Genomic DNA, 17,444 nt, shown 5'->3' on the forward strand with positions numbered 1-17,444 from the left:
TACAGACACATACACAGACTACATACACAGACTACATACACAGACTATAGACACATACAACAGACATACACAGACTACAGACAGATACACAGACTACAGACACAGACTACAGACAGATAGACAGATACACAGACTACAGACAGATACACAGACTACAGACACATACACAGACAGATACACAGACTATAGACACATACACAGACTACAGACACAGACTATAGACACATACACAGACTATAGACACAGACTACATACACAGACTACAGACACATACACAGACTACATACTCATACACAGACTACATACACAGACTACAGACACATACACAGACAACAGACATACACAGACTATAGACACAGACACAGACTACTTACACAGACACAGACTACTTACACAGACTACATACACATACAGACTACATACACAGACTACATACACATACAGACTACATACACAGACTACTTACACAGACTACATACACAGACACAGACAACAGACATACACAGACTACAGACACATACACAGACTACATACACAGAATACAGACACATACACAGACTATATACACAGACTACATACACAGACTACAGACACAGACTACATACACAGACTACATACACAGACTACAGACAGATACACAGACTATAGACACATACACAGACTACATACACAGAATACAGACACATACACAGACTATATACACAGACTACATACACATACACAGACTATATACACAGACTACATACACAGACTACAGACAGATACACAGACTATAGACACATACACAGACTACATACACAGACTACAGACACATACACAAACTATAGACACATACAGCCTACAGACACATACACAGACATACACAGCCTACAGACACATACACAGACAACAGACACATAGACTATAGACACATACACATACACAGACTACATACACATACACAGACAACAGACATACACAGACTACAGACATACACAGCCTACAGACACATACACAGACAACAGACACATAGACTATAGACACATACACATACAGACTACATACACATACACAGACAACAGACATACACAGACTACAGACACATACACAGCCTACAGACACATACACAGACTACAGACACATACACAGACTACAGACACATACACAGTCTACAGACACATACACAGACTACAGACACATACACAGACAGATACACAGACTACAGACACATACACAGACTACAGACACACACACAGACTACATACACAGACTACAGATACACAGACTATAGACACATACACAGACAGATACACAGACTACAGACAGATACACAGACTACAGACACATACACAGTCTATAGACACATACACAGACTACAGACACATACACAGACAGATACACAGACTACAGACACATACACAGACTACAGACACAGACTACAGACACATACATAGACTACAGACAGACTACAGACACATACACAGACTACATACACAGACTACAGACAGATACACATACACAGACTACATACACAGACTACAGACAGATACACAGACAGATACACAGACTACAGACAGATACACATACACAGACTACATACACAGACTACAGACACATACTATAGACACACACAGACTACAGACACATACACAGACTACAGACACATACACAGACTACATACACATACACAGACACATACACAGACTATAGACACATACACAGACTACAGACACAGACTATAGACACATACACAGACAGATACACAGACTATAGACAGATACATAGACTATAGATAGATACACAGACTATAGACAGATACACAGACTATAGACAGATACACAGACTACAGACAGATACATAGACTATAGACACATACACAGACTACAGACAGATACGTAGACCACAGACACATACACAGACTACAGACAGATACATAGACTATAGACAGATACACAGACGACAGACACATACACAGACTACAGACAGATACATAGACTATAGACAGATACACAGACTACAGACAGATACACAGACTACAGACACATACACAGACTACAGACAGATACATAGACTATAGACAGATACACAGACTACAGACAGATACATAGACTATAGATACATACACAGACTATAGACAGATACATAGACTACAGACAGATACATAGACACATACATAGACTATAGATGATACATAGACTATAGACAGATATACAGACTATAGACAGATACACAGACTACAGACAGATACATAGACACATACATAGACTATAGACAGATACATAGACTACAGATAGATACATAGACTATAGATGATACATAGACTACAGATAGATACACAGACTATAGACAGATACATAGACTATAGATACATAGACTATAGATAAATATATAGACTATAGACAGATACACAGACTATAGATAAATACACAGACTATAGCCAAAGACGCATACATAGACTACAGACACATACGCAGACTACAGACACATACACAGACTATAGATAGATACATAGACTATAGATAGATACATAGGTCGACAGACAGATTCATGACCGAGTCCATACCCTATGTATTCTTAAGACGATAAAAATATTGAATGCTATTAAAATAAATGGCTTATTTAAAGGACAAACTCATTAAAATTTGTTGAACGTCATCCAGCAATTGAATACAAGGGTGATTCTTAGACTACGGGCACTTATTAAGTCCTTTGATCATATTGTATGAAAAACAGAAAAAAGGGGAAATTTCACACTTTTATAGTTATCTTTACAATGAAAGTGTATTAAGAACTTTGTTCTAGTAGTCTATGATGACTTTTTCACCTTTTTTCAGCATCATTATATGCAAATATTGCCATTTTGTGCTTGTCCCGCACCCAGACTTTTGATCTTCAATGATAAAAATGAATGGTAAAGAAACGTTTTTTTCTAATGTTTTAAAATATCTCTGAATAAAATATCAGTAAAATAATCAAAACATAATTGGGGTATTCAATGTCATACAGCTGTTGTGGGGTTTTTTTTTAATCAAAATGTAGTTGTCCCACACTATTGCTGTAATTTCCACCACAACACTGTAATGTCCCTTTAAACAGTTTGTATGAAAGATTGTTTGGGTAGTTTCTATGGAGATAAACAGTGACATTAGAGCACATGTATATAGCGCCAAATCACAACAAACAGTTGCCCCAAGGCGCTTTATATTGTAAGGCAATGGTGTGGTGGAAATTACATTTACAAGGCCAATAGTGCCTGTAGTTAAAGACTCACCCACAAAAAGCAACTTTGTTTTGCTTTTGTACTGTAACATCAAACAGACAAGTCTGCCACCTGCTGGATGATCAGCAGATGCTGGATTGTTGGTGGATTAGCAGCAGGTGTCATTATTAGAAAGAGGTCATTTTCACAAGGTAAATCAGAGATGTAAACCGTTACTCTGTGACTTCACAAAAGGTTAGTTAGTTAGTTAGTCAGCCTCCAGCTTTCAGGCTCCTCTCCTGTGGAACCAGCTCCCAATTCAGATCAGGGAGACAGACACCCGCTCTACTTTTAAGATTAGGCTTAAAACTTTCCTTTTTGCTAAAGCTTATAGTTAGGGCTGGATCGGGTGATCCTGAACCATCCCTTAGTTATGCTGCTATAGACTTAGACTGCTGGGGGGTTCCCATGATGCACTGAGTGTTTCTTTCTCTTTTTGCTCTGTATGCACCACTCTGCATTTAATCATTAGTGATCGATCTCTGCTCCCCTCCACAGCATGTCTTTTTCCTGGTTCTCTCCCTCAGCCCCAACCAGTCCCAGCAGAAGACTGCCCCTCCCTGAGCCTGGTTCTGCTGGAGGTTTCTTCCTGTTAAAAGGGAGTTTTTCCTTCCCACTGTAGCCAAGTGCTTGCTCACAGGGGGTCATTTTGACCGTTGGGGTTTTTCCGTAATTATTGTATGGCTTTGCCTTACAATATAAAGCGCCTTGGGGCAACTGTTTGTTGTGATTTGGTGCTATATAAATAAAATTGATTTGATTTGATTTATAGCCATAGGAACTTGTGATGGACTGGTGTCCCATTCAGGGGGAGTCGTAGACTTTCATCCACTTCATGCTGCAGTATCCAGGGATCAGCACCTACATCAACAAGCCTCAGAGCCCAGAGGTCTACTTTTTTCTGCAAAACCAGTAAACTGAGAAATAAAAGTTCTCTGAAAGCTGTCGACTGAAACACAAAGGGGGAAAGGTTTGAAAATATAGTTTACCAAATGGGCATGGGTTCTAATGTTTCAGTGTCTTTAACGTAAATCTAGTTAATGCCATCTGAACGGGTGGATCGTTGATCTCTCACGTTGCTGATGTTGTCTCTGAGTTATGATCATTTTTAGGCACACACGTGTTCTCCTGACCTCTGAACTTGGGCTCCAACACGCTGACCGCTGCCAATAAATCACATGACGGCTGAAACACAGAAACTGCCAATGATTCAGCAGCGTGCGTGTGGACAAATGATGTTTGCCCATCAGATGCAAAATATCCTACAGCTGGAACGAACACATTCTGATAAAGTGATGATCTCTCTCTCTTCCAACCATTTCACAGTAAATGAACTCCTACGTAAACAAGATATCCAGACGGTGACAATCGTCATGCTGTTTGCGTCCACACCACGTGCCTCATCTGGTCACATCGGATCAACAAAAGTCCACATTAGCACATTAAGGAGCATCAGAACAGGTGCCGCGAGGTTTTCAGCGTCTCCTCATCCTGATATCACATATGTATGAACTCAAGGCCCTTCTAAAGCCCCCCCCGCCTTTCTGTCTTTGTGAGATGAAAGAGGCGAGGATGAAGGACAAAAAAAAAACAAAATAAAGCTATTCCTGGTATCATCTCTGTGGACACACAAGGACGCCATTTGTGTTTTGACCACAATCCTGTGAGAATTTCTCTCTAGATCTGTCTTTAAGTAGAATGAGGGAGCGAGAGAGTAGATGAGACATACTGTCCATGTCGGCAACATCAATCCTACCGCCTGCAAGTTTATCAAGCAAGTTTGTTTTTTCTCAGTAATTCATCACCAAAAAAGCAAAATGTGGTTTTCATCCAACCACTGCATTAGGCTCCTTCAGGGTTCGGGGTGATTGGCAACCACAGCTACCCATTTTTTTTTAGAGGATTGGCAGCAGTTGTGGAACGCAGTGACTTTTACCGGCGAGGAAACACTGATTAAATTGATCTTTGCAGAATCTGAATCAGTCCTGGTTGCACCTCTGGGACAGCGGAATGAGTTGGAGTATCTGGATTTGCAAACGTCCTGGATCAAGACCTTAAAGGTAAGGCACACCAGCAATGGTTGATTCATTGCAGGTGAAGGTGTGCTGGACGAGTTCTGAGTGGAAAGCGGTTTGAGGATCACAAACCGGTTAGCATGGCTTTTTTATTATTATTATTGCACAACAGTATCTTGGGGAGGTGATGGTCTAGTGGTTAAGAGTTGGGATTGAGACCAGAGGATCCTCACTTCAAATCCCAGCCTGACCAGAAAATCACTAAAGGCCCTTGTGCAAGGTCCTTAATGTCCTAGTTGTTCCCAGTGTGTAGTGAGTGTCTTGCGTGGCAGCACCCTGACATCAGGGTGTGAGTGTGTCTGCGTGAATGTGAGGCTTCATTGTAAAGTGCTTTGAGCATCTGATGCAGATGGAAAAGTACAATATAAAGGCAGTCCATTTACCATTTATCTTCTGTTTGCTTGCCTCTACTGGTGGTTGGCTCTCACTGCGGTATTGTATCACTTCCTGTTCCGGAGCACAGCGGTGTTTTTCTGTATCTGTTAGCTGTTTACTCTGCGCAGTTAGATTGATCTAGTTAACTAGATAACGATTTGTTTCCCAGTGTAATCTTCACGTGCCTTAACTAAAGCACTCCCTCTGCTGAATCACCTCTAAATTATTTACACGTTATTCACTTTGCGTGTTTTTAGGAATCCGCTAGCTTAGCGCAGCTACTAGCTCTTAGCCGGTTTAGCATGGCGGCTTCTCCTGTCTCTCCCGCACTTTTCTGCTCTGGGTGTGAAATGTTTAGTTATTCCTCGGCCTCCTTTAGTAGTAATGGTACTTGTAATAAGTGTAGCTTATTCGTAGCTTTGGAGGCCAGGCTGGGCGAATTGGAGACTCGGCTCCGCACCGTGGAAAATTCTACAGCTAGCCAGGCCCCTGTAGTCGGTGCGGACCAAGGTAGCTTAGCCGCCGTTAGTTCCCTTCCAGCAGATCCCGAGCAGCTGGGAAAGCAGGGCGACTGGGTGACTGTGAGGAGGAAGCGTAGCCCTAAACAGAAGCCCCGTGTACACCGCCAACCCGTTCACATTTCTAACTGTTTTTCCCCACTCGGCGACACACCCGCCGAGGAACAAACTCTGGTTATTGGCGACTCTGTTTTGAGAAATGTGAAGTTAGCGACACCAGCAACCATAGTCAATTGTCTTCCGGGGGCCAGAGCAGGCGACATTGAAGGAAATTTGAAACTGCTGGCTAAGGCTAAGCGTAAATTTGGTAAGATTGTAATTCACGTCGGCAGTAATGACACCCGGTTACGCCAATCGAAGGTCACTAAAATTAACATTGAATCGGTGTGTAACTTTGCAAAAACAATGTTGGACTCTGTAGTTTTCTCTGGGCCCCTCCCCAATCGGACCGGGAGTGACATGTTTAGCCGCATGTTCTCCTTGAATTGCTGGCTGTCTGAGTGGTGTCCAAAAAATGAGGTGGGCTTCATAGATAATTGGCAAAGCTTCTGGGGAAAACCTGGTCTTGTTAGGAGAGACGGCATCCATCCCACTTTGGATGGAGCAGCTCTCATTTCTAGAAATCTGGCCAATTTTCTTAAATCCTCCAAACCGTGACTATCCAGGGTTGGGACCAGGAAGCAGAGTTGTAGTCTTACACACCTCTCTGCAGCTTCTCTCCCCCTGCCATCCCCTCATTACCCCATCCCCGTAGAGACGGTGCCTGCTCCCAGACCACCAATAACCAGCAAAAATCTATTTAAACATGAAAATTCGAAAAGAAAAAATAATATAGCACCTTCAACTGCACCACAGACTAAAACAGTTAAATGTTGTCTATTAAACATTAGGTCTCTCTCTTCTAAGTCCCTGTTGGTAAATGATATAATAATTGATCAACATATTGATTTATTCTGCCTTACAGAAACCTGGTTACAGCAGGATGAATATGTTAGTTTAAATGAGTCAACACCCCTGAGTCACACTAACTGTCAGAACGCTCGTAGCACGGGCCGGGGCGGAGGATTAGCAGCAATCTTCCATTCCAGCTTATTAATTAATCAAAAACCCAGACAGAGCTTTAATTCATGTGAAAGCTTGACTCTTAGTCTTGTCCATCCAAATTGGAAGTCCCAAAAACCAGTTTTATTTGTTATTATCTATCGTCCTCTTGGTCGTTACTGTGAGTTTCTCTGTGAATTTTCAGAACTTTTGTCTGACTTAGTGCTTAGCTCAGATAAGATAATTATAGTGGGTGATTTTAACATCCACACAGATGCTGAGAATGACAGCCTCAACACTGCATTTAATCTATTATTAGACTCTATTGGCTTTGCTCAAAATGTAAATGAGTCCACCCACCACTTTAATCATATCTTAGATCTTGTTCTGACTTATGGTATGGAAATTGAAGACTTAACAGTATTCCCTGAAAACCCCCTTCTGTCTGATCATTTCTTAATTACATTTACTCTGATGGACTACCCAGCAGTGGGGAATAAGTTTCATTACACTAGAAGTCTTTCAGAAAGCGCTATAACTAGGTTTAAGAATATGTTTCCTTCTTTATGTTCTCTAATGCCATATACCAACACAGTGCAGAGTAGCTACCTAAACTCTGTAAGTGAGATAGAGTATCTCGTCAGTAGTTTGACATCCTCATTGAAGACAACTTTGGATGCTGTAGCTCCTCTGAAAAAGAGAGCTTTAAATCAGAAGTGCCTGACTCCGTGGTATAACTCACAAACTCGCAGCTTAAAGCAGATAACCCGTACGTTGGAGAGGAAATGGCGTCTCACTAATGACTTCATGACTTTCTTTGCTAATAAAATTTTAACTATTAGAGAAAAAATTACTCATAACCATCCCAATGACGTATCGTTATCTTTGGCTGCTTTCAGTGATGCCGGTATTTGGTTAGACTCTTTCTCTCAGATTGTTCTGTCTGAGTTATTTTCATTAGTTACTTCATCCAAACCATCAACATGTCTATTGGACCCCATTCCTACCAGGCTGCTCAAGGAAGCCCTACCATTATTTAATGCTTCGATCTTAAATATGATCAATCTATCTTTATTAGTTGGCTAGCTATCTTAGCTAATTATAGGCCAATCTCCAACCTTCCTTTTCTCTCAAATATTCTTGAAAGGGTAGTTGTAAAACAGCTAACTGATCATCTGCAGAGGAATGGTCTATTTGAAGAGTTTCAGTCAGGTTTTAGAATTCATCATAGTACAGAAACAGCATTAGTGAAGGTTACAAATGATCTTCTTATGGCCTCAGACAGTGGACTCATCTCTGTGCTTGTTCTGTTAGACCTCAGTGCTGCTTTTGATACTGTTGACCATAAAATTTTATTACAGATATTAGAGCATGCCATAGGTATTAAAGGCACTGCACTACGGTGGTTTGAATCATATTTATCTAATAGATTACAATTTGTTCATGTAAATGGGGAATCTTCTTCACAGACTAAGGTTAATTATGGAGTTCCACAAGGTTCTGTGCTAGGACCAATTTTATTCACTTTATACATGCTTCCCTTAGGCAGTATTATTAGACGGCATTGCTTAAATTTTCATTGTTACGCAGATGATACCCAGCTTTATCTATCCATGAAGCCAGAGGACACACACCAATTAGCTAAACTGCAGGATTGTCTTACAGACATAAGGACATGGATGACCTCTAATTTCGTGCTTTTAAACTCAGATAAAACTGAAGTTATTGTACTTGGCCCCACAAATCTTAGAAACATGGTGTCTAACCAGATCCTTACTCTGGATGGCATTACCCTGACCTCTAGTAATACTGTGAGAAATCTTGGAGTCATTTTTGATCAGGATATGTCATTCAAAGCGCATATTAAACAAATATGTAAGACTGCTTTTTTGCATTTACGTAATATCTCTAAATTAGAAAGGTCTTGTCTCAGAGTGATGCTGAAAAACTAATTCATGCATTTATTTCCTCTAGGCTGGACTATTGTAATTCATTATTATCAGGTTGTCCTAAAAGTTCCCTGAAAAGCCTTCAGTTAATTCATAATGCTGCAGCTAGAGTACTGACAGGGACTAGAAGGAGAGAGCATATCTCACCCATATTGGCCTCTCTTCATTGGCTTCCTGTTAATTCTAGAATAGAATTTAAAATTCTTCTTCTTACTTATAAGGTTTTGAATAATCAGGTCCCTTCTTATCTTAGGGACCTCATAGTACCATATCACCCCAATAGAGTGCTTCTCTCTCAGACTGCAGGCTTACTTGTAGTTCCTAGGGTTTGTAAGAGTAGAATGGGAGGCAGAGCCTTCAGCTTTCAGGCTCCTCTCCTGTGGAACCAGCTCCCAATTCAGATCAGGGAGACAGACACCCTCTCTACTTTTAAGATTAGGCTTAAACTTTCCTTTTGCTAAAGCTTATAGTTAGGGCTGGATCAGGTGACCCTGAACCATCCCTTAGTTATGCTGCTATAGACTTAGACTGCTGGGGGGTTCCCATGATGCACTGAGTGTTTCTTTCTCTTTTTGCTCTGTATGCACCACTCTGCATTTAATCATTAGTGATCGATCTCTGCTCCCCTCCACAGCATGTATTTTTCCTGGTTCTTTCCCTCAGCCCCAACCAGTCCCAGCAGAAGACTGCCCCTCCCTGAGCCTGGTTCTGCTGGAGGTTTCTTCCTGTTAAAAGGAAGTTTTTCCTTCCCACTGTCGCCAAGTGCTTGCTCACAGGGGGTCGTTTTGACCGTTGGGGTTTTTACGTAATTATTGTATGGCCTTGCCTTACAATATAAAGCGCCTTGGGGCAACTGTTTGTTGTGATTTGGCGCTATATAAATAAAATTGAATTGAATTGAATTGTTGTCAGGCAGTTTTGGTCCTGCAGCAGACACAGAAAGCAACGGGGTCTCCTTGAGTCCGAGCTGGAAGAACAAAGAGGAACAAGAACCTGGGCTGAAGGGTCAACTGTCTCTGAACCCCAACAATGGTCCCCACCAGAAACAAGAACTCTGGCACCCACTGACATCTCTATGTACACCCTCAGGTGGATCCAAATTGATGGTTCGACAGAGACGACTGTGGACATATTAAGTCGGACATTGTGTTGTAGATACAAGGAGGCACCAGGATGCAGACGGGCATGAACAGGACGTAGAACACTGGTTGGAATATATCCATAATAATAAACTACTTTCCAACGTGTAGCGATTGCTAAACAAAGTGTTCACAGAATGGCACCCGCGCATCCATCAGTTTGCCCTGGGGCAGCTGTGGCTACACTAGTGGCTCACCACCACCTATGTGTGTGAATGAATAATGCAACTAGTAAAGCACTTTGGGCGTCTTGAAAAGTCCTCTATAAATCCAAGTCATTATTACTATATAAAATGGGAGAAGCACCTTCATGGCAGCAGTTCTTTCTGCACTCTGAAATAAAATGATTGTGCACATTTAGTGTTTCTGCTTTCAGTCCCGTCATTCTGGTTCGATACCCGCCTTTTGTGTTCGTCCTGTTCTCTGCACTGTTCAGTCAGCAGACAGAACTGGGTCAGGACAAACCTGAGGCTGGCAGCTCCTCTGACTGAACCTCCAAAGTCAAGACCTGGAGGGCTGGAACAGGATTCAAATGTCAGCCTTTGACTCTGGCTACAATCTATCACGGCCATCAGAACCGCTCTGAAACCAACAGCTGTCGCTCAGATCCACTACAGTAATGGGTTGGGACAAGCTCACAGTTAAATACGGTGCTTTTCCAACTCTGGGGACACTACTGCGCTGCTTTCCAGCGCTGGATCAAAGTTTGGTTTATCGACGTGGGTCCAGGTTTGTGAAGCTTTCACGTGGACCAGGTTTTTATGGACAGAACCACATTCTGCTGCACCAGGATACACAGAAACATTCTGTTTAACTGAAATAAAAGTGACTTGTAAAATGATTCATTGTTAGTTAATCCTTATTATTGCATTAACTAAAGATAATAATGTCCCCACATTGTACAGATTAGTTGTGTTATCCAGTCCATACAACATGGGGACATTAACACTAGTTAATTAAGTAAAAAGCATTAACTAACAATGAATAATGAGTTAACGGTTTAGTAATTATATTACTATATTTTGTATTAATACTCTTTGTTAGCAAATGCATAATAATGCATAATTAACAGTGAACTACAAGTGAACTGTGTTTATTAATCATTTGTTAATGGCACTCAATATCTACAAATGATTAATGTGTAAATTAATACTTTTGTTAACATGAACACCAAAAATAAAGGATTACGAAACAGGGTTCATTCTTAATTCACAGCTACGTAATTCTTATTACTTCATTAACTAACAAGAACAGTATTAACAAATGATTAATTCACTGTTATATAACATTATTACTGCATTAACTGCAACCCCAATTCCAATAAAGTTGGGACGTTGTGTAAAATGTAAATAAAAACAGAATACAATGATTTTCAAATCCTCTTCAACCTATATTCAATTGAATACACCACAAAGAGAAGATATTTAATGTTCAAACTGATAAACTTTATTGTTTTTGTGCAAATATTTGCTCATTTTGAAATGGATGCCTGCAACAGGTTTCTAAAAAGCTGGGACAGTGGTATGTTTACCACTGTGTTACATCACCTTTCCTTCTAACAACACTCAAGCGTTTGGGAACTGAGGACACTAATTGTTGAAGCTTTGTAGGTGGAATTCTTTCCCATTCTTGCTTGACGTATGACTTCAGTTGTTCAACAGTCCGGGGTCTCCGTTGTCGTATTTTGCGCTTCATAATGCGCCACACATTTTCAGTGGGCGACAGGTCTGGACTGCAGGCAGGCCAGTCTAGTACCCGCACTCTTTTACTACGAAGCCACGCTGTTGGAACACGTGCAGAATGTGGCTTGGCATTGTCTTGCTGAAATAAGCAGGGACGTCCCTGAAAAAGACGTTGCTTGGATGGCAGCATGTGTTGCTCCAAAACCTGGATGGACCTTTCAGCACTGATGGTGCCATCACAGATGTGTAAGTTGCCCATGCCATGGGCACTAACACACCCCCATACCATCACAGATGCTGGCTTTTGAACTTTGTGCTGGTAACAGTCTGGATGGTCTTTTTCCTCTTTTGTCCGGAGAACATGACATCCATGATTTCCAAAAACAATTTGAAATGTGGACTCATCAGACCACAGAGCACTTTTCCACTTTGTGTCTGTCCATTTCAAATGAGCTCTGGCCCAGAGAAGGTGGTGGCGTTTCTGGATGTTGTTGATGTTTGGCTTTCGCTTTGCATGGTAGAGTTTTAACTTGCACTTGTAGATGTAGCGACGAACTGTGTTAACTGACAATGGTTTTCTGAAGTGTTCCTGAGCCCACGCAGTAAGATCCTTTACACAGTGATGTTGGTTTTTAATGCCGTGCCACCTGAGGAATCGAAGGTCACAGACATTCAGTGTTGGTTTTCGGCCTTGCCGCTTACATGTAGAAAGTTCTCCAGATTCTCTGAATTTTCTGATTATATTATGGACTGTAGATGATGGAATCCCTAAATTCCTTGAAATTGAATGTTGAGAAACATTGTTCTTTACTGTTGTACTATTTTTTCATGCAGTTGTTCACAAAGTGGTGATCCTCGCCTCATCTTTGTTGTGAAGGGCTGAGCCTTTTGGGGATGTTCCTTTTATAACCAATCATGACACTCACCTGTTTCCAATTACCCTGTTTACCTGTGGAATGTTCCAAACAGGTGTTCTTTGAGCAGTCATCACAGGTTTTTTTTTAAACGTGTTGCAGGCATCCATTTCAAAATGAGCAAATATTTGCACAAAAACAATGACGTTTATCATTTGAACATTAAATATTTTGTCTTTGTGGTGTATTCAATTGAATATTGGTTGAAGAGGATTTGAAAATCATATTCTGTTTTTATTTACATTTTACATAACGTAGCAACTTCATTGGAATTGGGGTTGTAATATCAGTGAACGTGACCCTCACTGTAAAAATTTAAATTGTACTTTAATATTTTGAAGTTTGTGGTTCATTTAGATGTTTTGTCATGATTTGCTTTGATTTCAAAATTAAGATTTTTGTTTAAAAATGTTTGATATATTTAAATTATTTGATATAAAATAAAAAACCTAAAAGCTCAGGTCTGACTCCTTTTTTGAGACAATGCCAAATAGTACAAAACTTATTTTTCCTTTCCTCAAATCACTGAACTTCATTCATTATTTACCGATTCCAAAACTCCAGCAACAAAATAAAGAACCTGATGTCCATCTGATGGTTCTATTTGTTCAGATGAACCTGTAAACTTTTGGGTTCATATCCTGCAGTCCAGACGGCGAGAAAACAAAACATTACCTCGTGTGACCTTTTGGATATTTTTCTTCGACTGCAGCGGGCGAGATGTATCTCAGACGTTGTTTTCCAAATATAAGGCAGCGTTTGTGGCCTTGAGCTGATGTGGACGTGCAGCTGGAAATGGAAACAGGAAACAGTGATCCTGATATCATTAAAAAAAAAAAACACCTGAGAATCATTTCTGCTGCATCTGAGGTGCCACTGAACTGCAGATCAAGCGGGGGAGCAAGTTTTCTATTTAACAAAAGATCACTGGTTTGATTCCCGACTGCTGTCCTCTATTATGCCAAAGTGGCATTGAGCAAGGCACTGAACACCAAATTAGGTTGTTGGACCTCGAAGCACCTGATGTCAGCAGAGAGAAGGCCATAGAAATAGAAGGCCAGCATTTTTTTTTCTTTCTTCAGTCCAGCTTGTTCAAAGTGGTTTTATACTCATTTGAGCACCTTATAAAACAGTTAACAGCCGATATTGTACTAATTTAAAGGAGGTCCCTTTTAGCCAATTCTATATCTGGCTAAATTACACATAATAAAAGAGATAGAATACAGTAAGTTCATTTTATATACATTTTTAAATCACTTCAAAGTGAAGCGGGCAGAAAGGTTTTGGGGTGTCAGGCTCTGAGACTCTTTGGAGGATTTCCCATAAAATTATGGACGTGTTACACGGAGCTGAGACATGGGCAGTGAAGAGAGAGCAGGAGAAGAAATGGGAGTTGGAGAATGTTTCATTGATACGTCGATGATAGAAGAACAGGGAAACCTTCATTCTGACCCGTGTGACTTTGGGGGAGGCGTTTTGTTTAATTTGGATAAAGATGGACGGGAACAGAGAGGAGGTGGAGATTTGGGTGAGAGGTCCTATGTGAATGATGAGGAAACATCAGCAATCACATTTTGTCCATGTGGTGCGTTTCTCTGAGCCTGATTCAACACACAGCTTCCTCTGTGCTGCTGAGCATCCCAGCAGCTGGAAAAAGCAAAGGTCACACCCACGCTTCACCTGGACAAGAAGACGCCCACGCTTCACCTGGACAAGAAGACGCCCACGCATCACCTGGACAAGAAGACGCCCACGCATCACCTGGACAAGAAGACGCCCACGCATCACCTGGACAAGAAGACGCCCACGCATCACCTGGACAAGAAGACGCCCACGCATCACCTGGACAAGAAGACGCCCACGCTTCACCTGGACAAGAAGACGCCCACGCATCACCTGGACAAGAAGACGCCCACGCATCACCTGGACAAGAAGACGCCCACGCATCACCTGGACAAGAAGACGCCCACGCTTCACCTGGACAAGAAGACGCCCACGCATCACCTGGACAAGAAGACGCCCACGCTTCACCTGGACAAGAAGACGCCCACGCATCACCTGGACAAGAAGACGCCCACGCATCACCTGGACAAGAAGACGCCCACGCTTCACCTGGACAAGAAGACGCCCACGCATCACCTGGACAAGAAGACGCCCACGCATCACCTGGACAAGAAGACGCTCATACATCACCTGGACAAGAAGACGCTCATACATCACCTGGACAAGGACACGCCCGCGCTTCACCTGGAAAAGGACACGCCCACGCTGCACCTGGACACGCCCGTGCTTCACCTGGACAAGGACACGTCCACGTATCACCTGGACAAGGACACGTCCACATATCACCTGGACAAGGACACGCCCGCGCTTCACCTGTCTGCTTCCAGTTGGTCCTGATGGACTGGCAGTCTGCAGGACGGCGCACTGTTTGTAATGTGTCATTACCTCCACAGAAATGACATGTTTTCACTCCTGATTACTTAAAATGTTTATCTTTTCGAGATAATTGTCTCATCAAGACGAGCAAACTGAATGCTGGTGCTGTTCAAGATCCAGCTGTGGACTGTGAATCATTTATTTACATTCTTTTAGAGAGAAACACGGAGCCACATTTTTTTAGATTTCAATCAATCGGGCAGCGCAGTCTCGTTTGAACCCCTGCATGATGTCGTGGGATTTGACCACTTCCGGGGACAGCCAGCACGAACATGGCATCACTTCTAACGGATAAATGGTGGACTGTTTTGTTTTCGGCTGCAGTCCGCAAACCAGCTGTGAAAAGTGCAGTTTTTTTCCGGTTCCCAGAGGCAAATGGGAGACGTCATGTTGGTAAGAGTTAGCCTACACAGCTAACCAGAGTAGCTGCGTTCTCTTGGCTGCAAAACTGCCTCAACACATTTGAGCTTCGGGTCATAAACAAAGCGCAACACGTCCACTTTCCACCATATCGTCACTTTTTCTTTGCATTTTCACTTTGTGTGTAATTTGCCCAAAAGTGCTGTGCTGATGATGAGGACAGATGAGGACTGTCCCCGGAAGAAGGATTGTGCTCTTTCCTTTTACCCCTTTAATGTCCGCCCTCAAACAGGACTACTGTAGACTAATTTCTTAAAAAAGGAAAATTATAATGGACTGATTTCATGGACGATGTTCATTCTCAATGGACAAATATTGTATTTTCCAGAGTATGTTACTTTTTTTTTTTTTTAGTTTGGGAGATCCTGTGACTTATATATGACTTATACTCCGGTGTGACTTACTTAGTGGGAAAAAAAAACAAAACACATTTGTACTACTTTTTTCGGCTGCTCCCATCAGGGGGCACCACAGCAGATCAATCGTCTCCATCTCACCCTGTCCTCTGTCTCACCAACCACCTGCATGTCCTCCCTCAGCACATCATAAACCTCCTCTTTGGCCTCCCTCTTCTGCTCCTGCCTGGTGGCTCAATCCTCAGCATCCTTCTCCCTATATACCCTGTGTCCCTCCTCTACACACGTCCAAACCATAATAATTATAATTAATATTTATAGTTATTATATGAAATCAACCTTGCTACCAAGTTTTGTAAAAAAAAAAAAAAAAAAAAAAATCAAGCTCCTGTCACATCAAAAGGAAAATAAGATAAAAGCAGAGAGACGGCAGAGTGTGAGGCAAGGAACCGACGACTCCCGCTGCATCGGGGAGAACCATGTCAAACCACCTGGGATGAGGGCGCAGATGAACAGATCAAATTTACTCTGAAGGAAAGGTGACATTCTGTGAAACAACGCAGATATTTATCTGCTTGTGGTACAAACACAGTACTGAGCAAAGTCAGCATCCATCATGACATGCATGCGACTCAAATGTTCCCTCTAAGGATAACTGGAATATTTTGAGTACAGTGAGAGGAACATTTATGGAGTATTTCTAACTGTCACTGGGTCTGCTGATCTGCAGGATCCTGAGCAGCTTCAGGGTGGAAAAACACCAAGATCAGAATCAAGAAGAGTCATGAAGGCGGAGGCTGGAAATCACCTGGAGCCATCACCTGGCAGCAATCAGAAATATTGATCCAACTGTAGAACAGAGGTAGACATGGATCAAATATGACAGAAACCTTTAGAGGTCTGCAAGAAATGTTCAGAGTTTATGTCCTAGGCATGTCAGTCACTGGGTTACAAAAAAAGGGATATTTTCAAGATGAGCGACACAACGGCGTCCTCACTGAATGATGGAATGTGAGTGCTGGGTTTTGTCCTCTCGTGATAACTGAAATTCTAAATGATGGCAACAGATTTTTAAATCCTGTGATATTGCCATGAAGCCTTCCAACCAAACATCTACTATAATCAACAGGTTGGTCTTCATTGTGTCCCAAGGTTCTTGAATTGGAACAGTATCTCCACCTGGTGGACATTTACCATTAATGCAGGTACAATAGAATTTTGCCAAGAGCTCTAGTGCCATGACAGAAGTCATGTGACTTTCTGTGAAACATGCGACCGATAATAGCGGGAAAGTGTTT

This window comes from Thalassophryne amazonica, chromosome 18 (genome assembly GCF_902500255.1).
Source record: "Thalassophryne amazonica chromosome 18, fThaAma1.1, whole genome shotgun sequence".
Classification (NCBI taxonomy): domain Eukaryota; kingdom Metazoa; phylum Chordata; class Actinopteri; order Batrachoidiformes; family Batrachoididae; genus Thalassophryne; species Thalassophryne amazonica.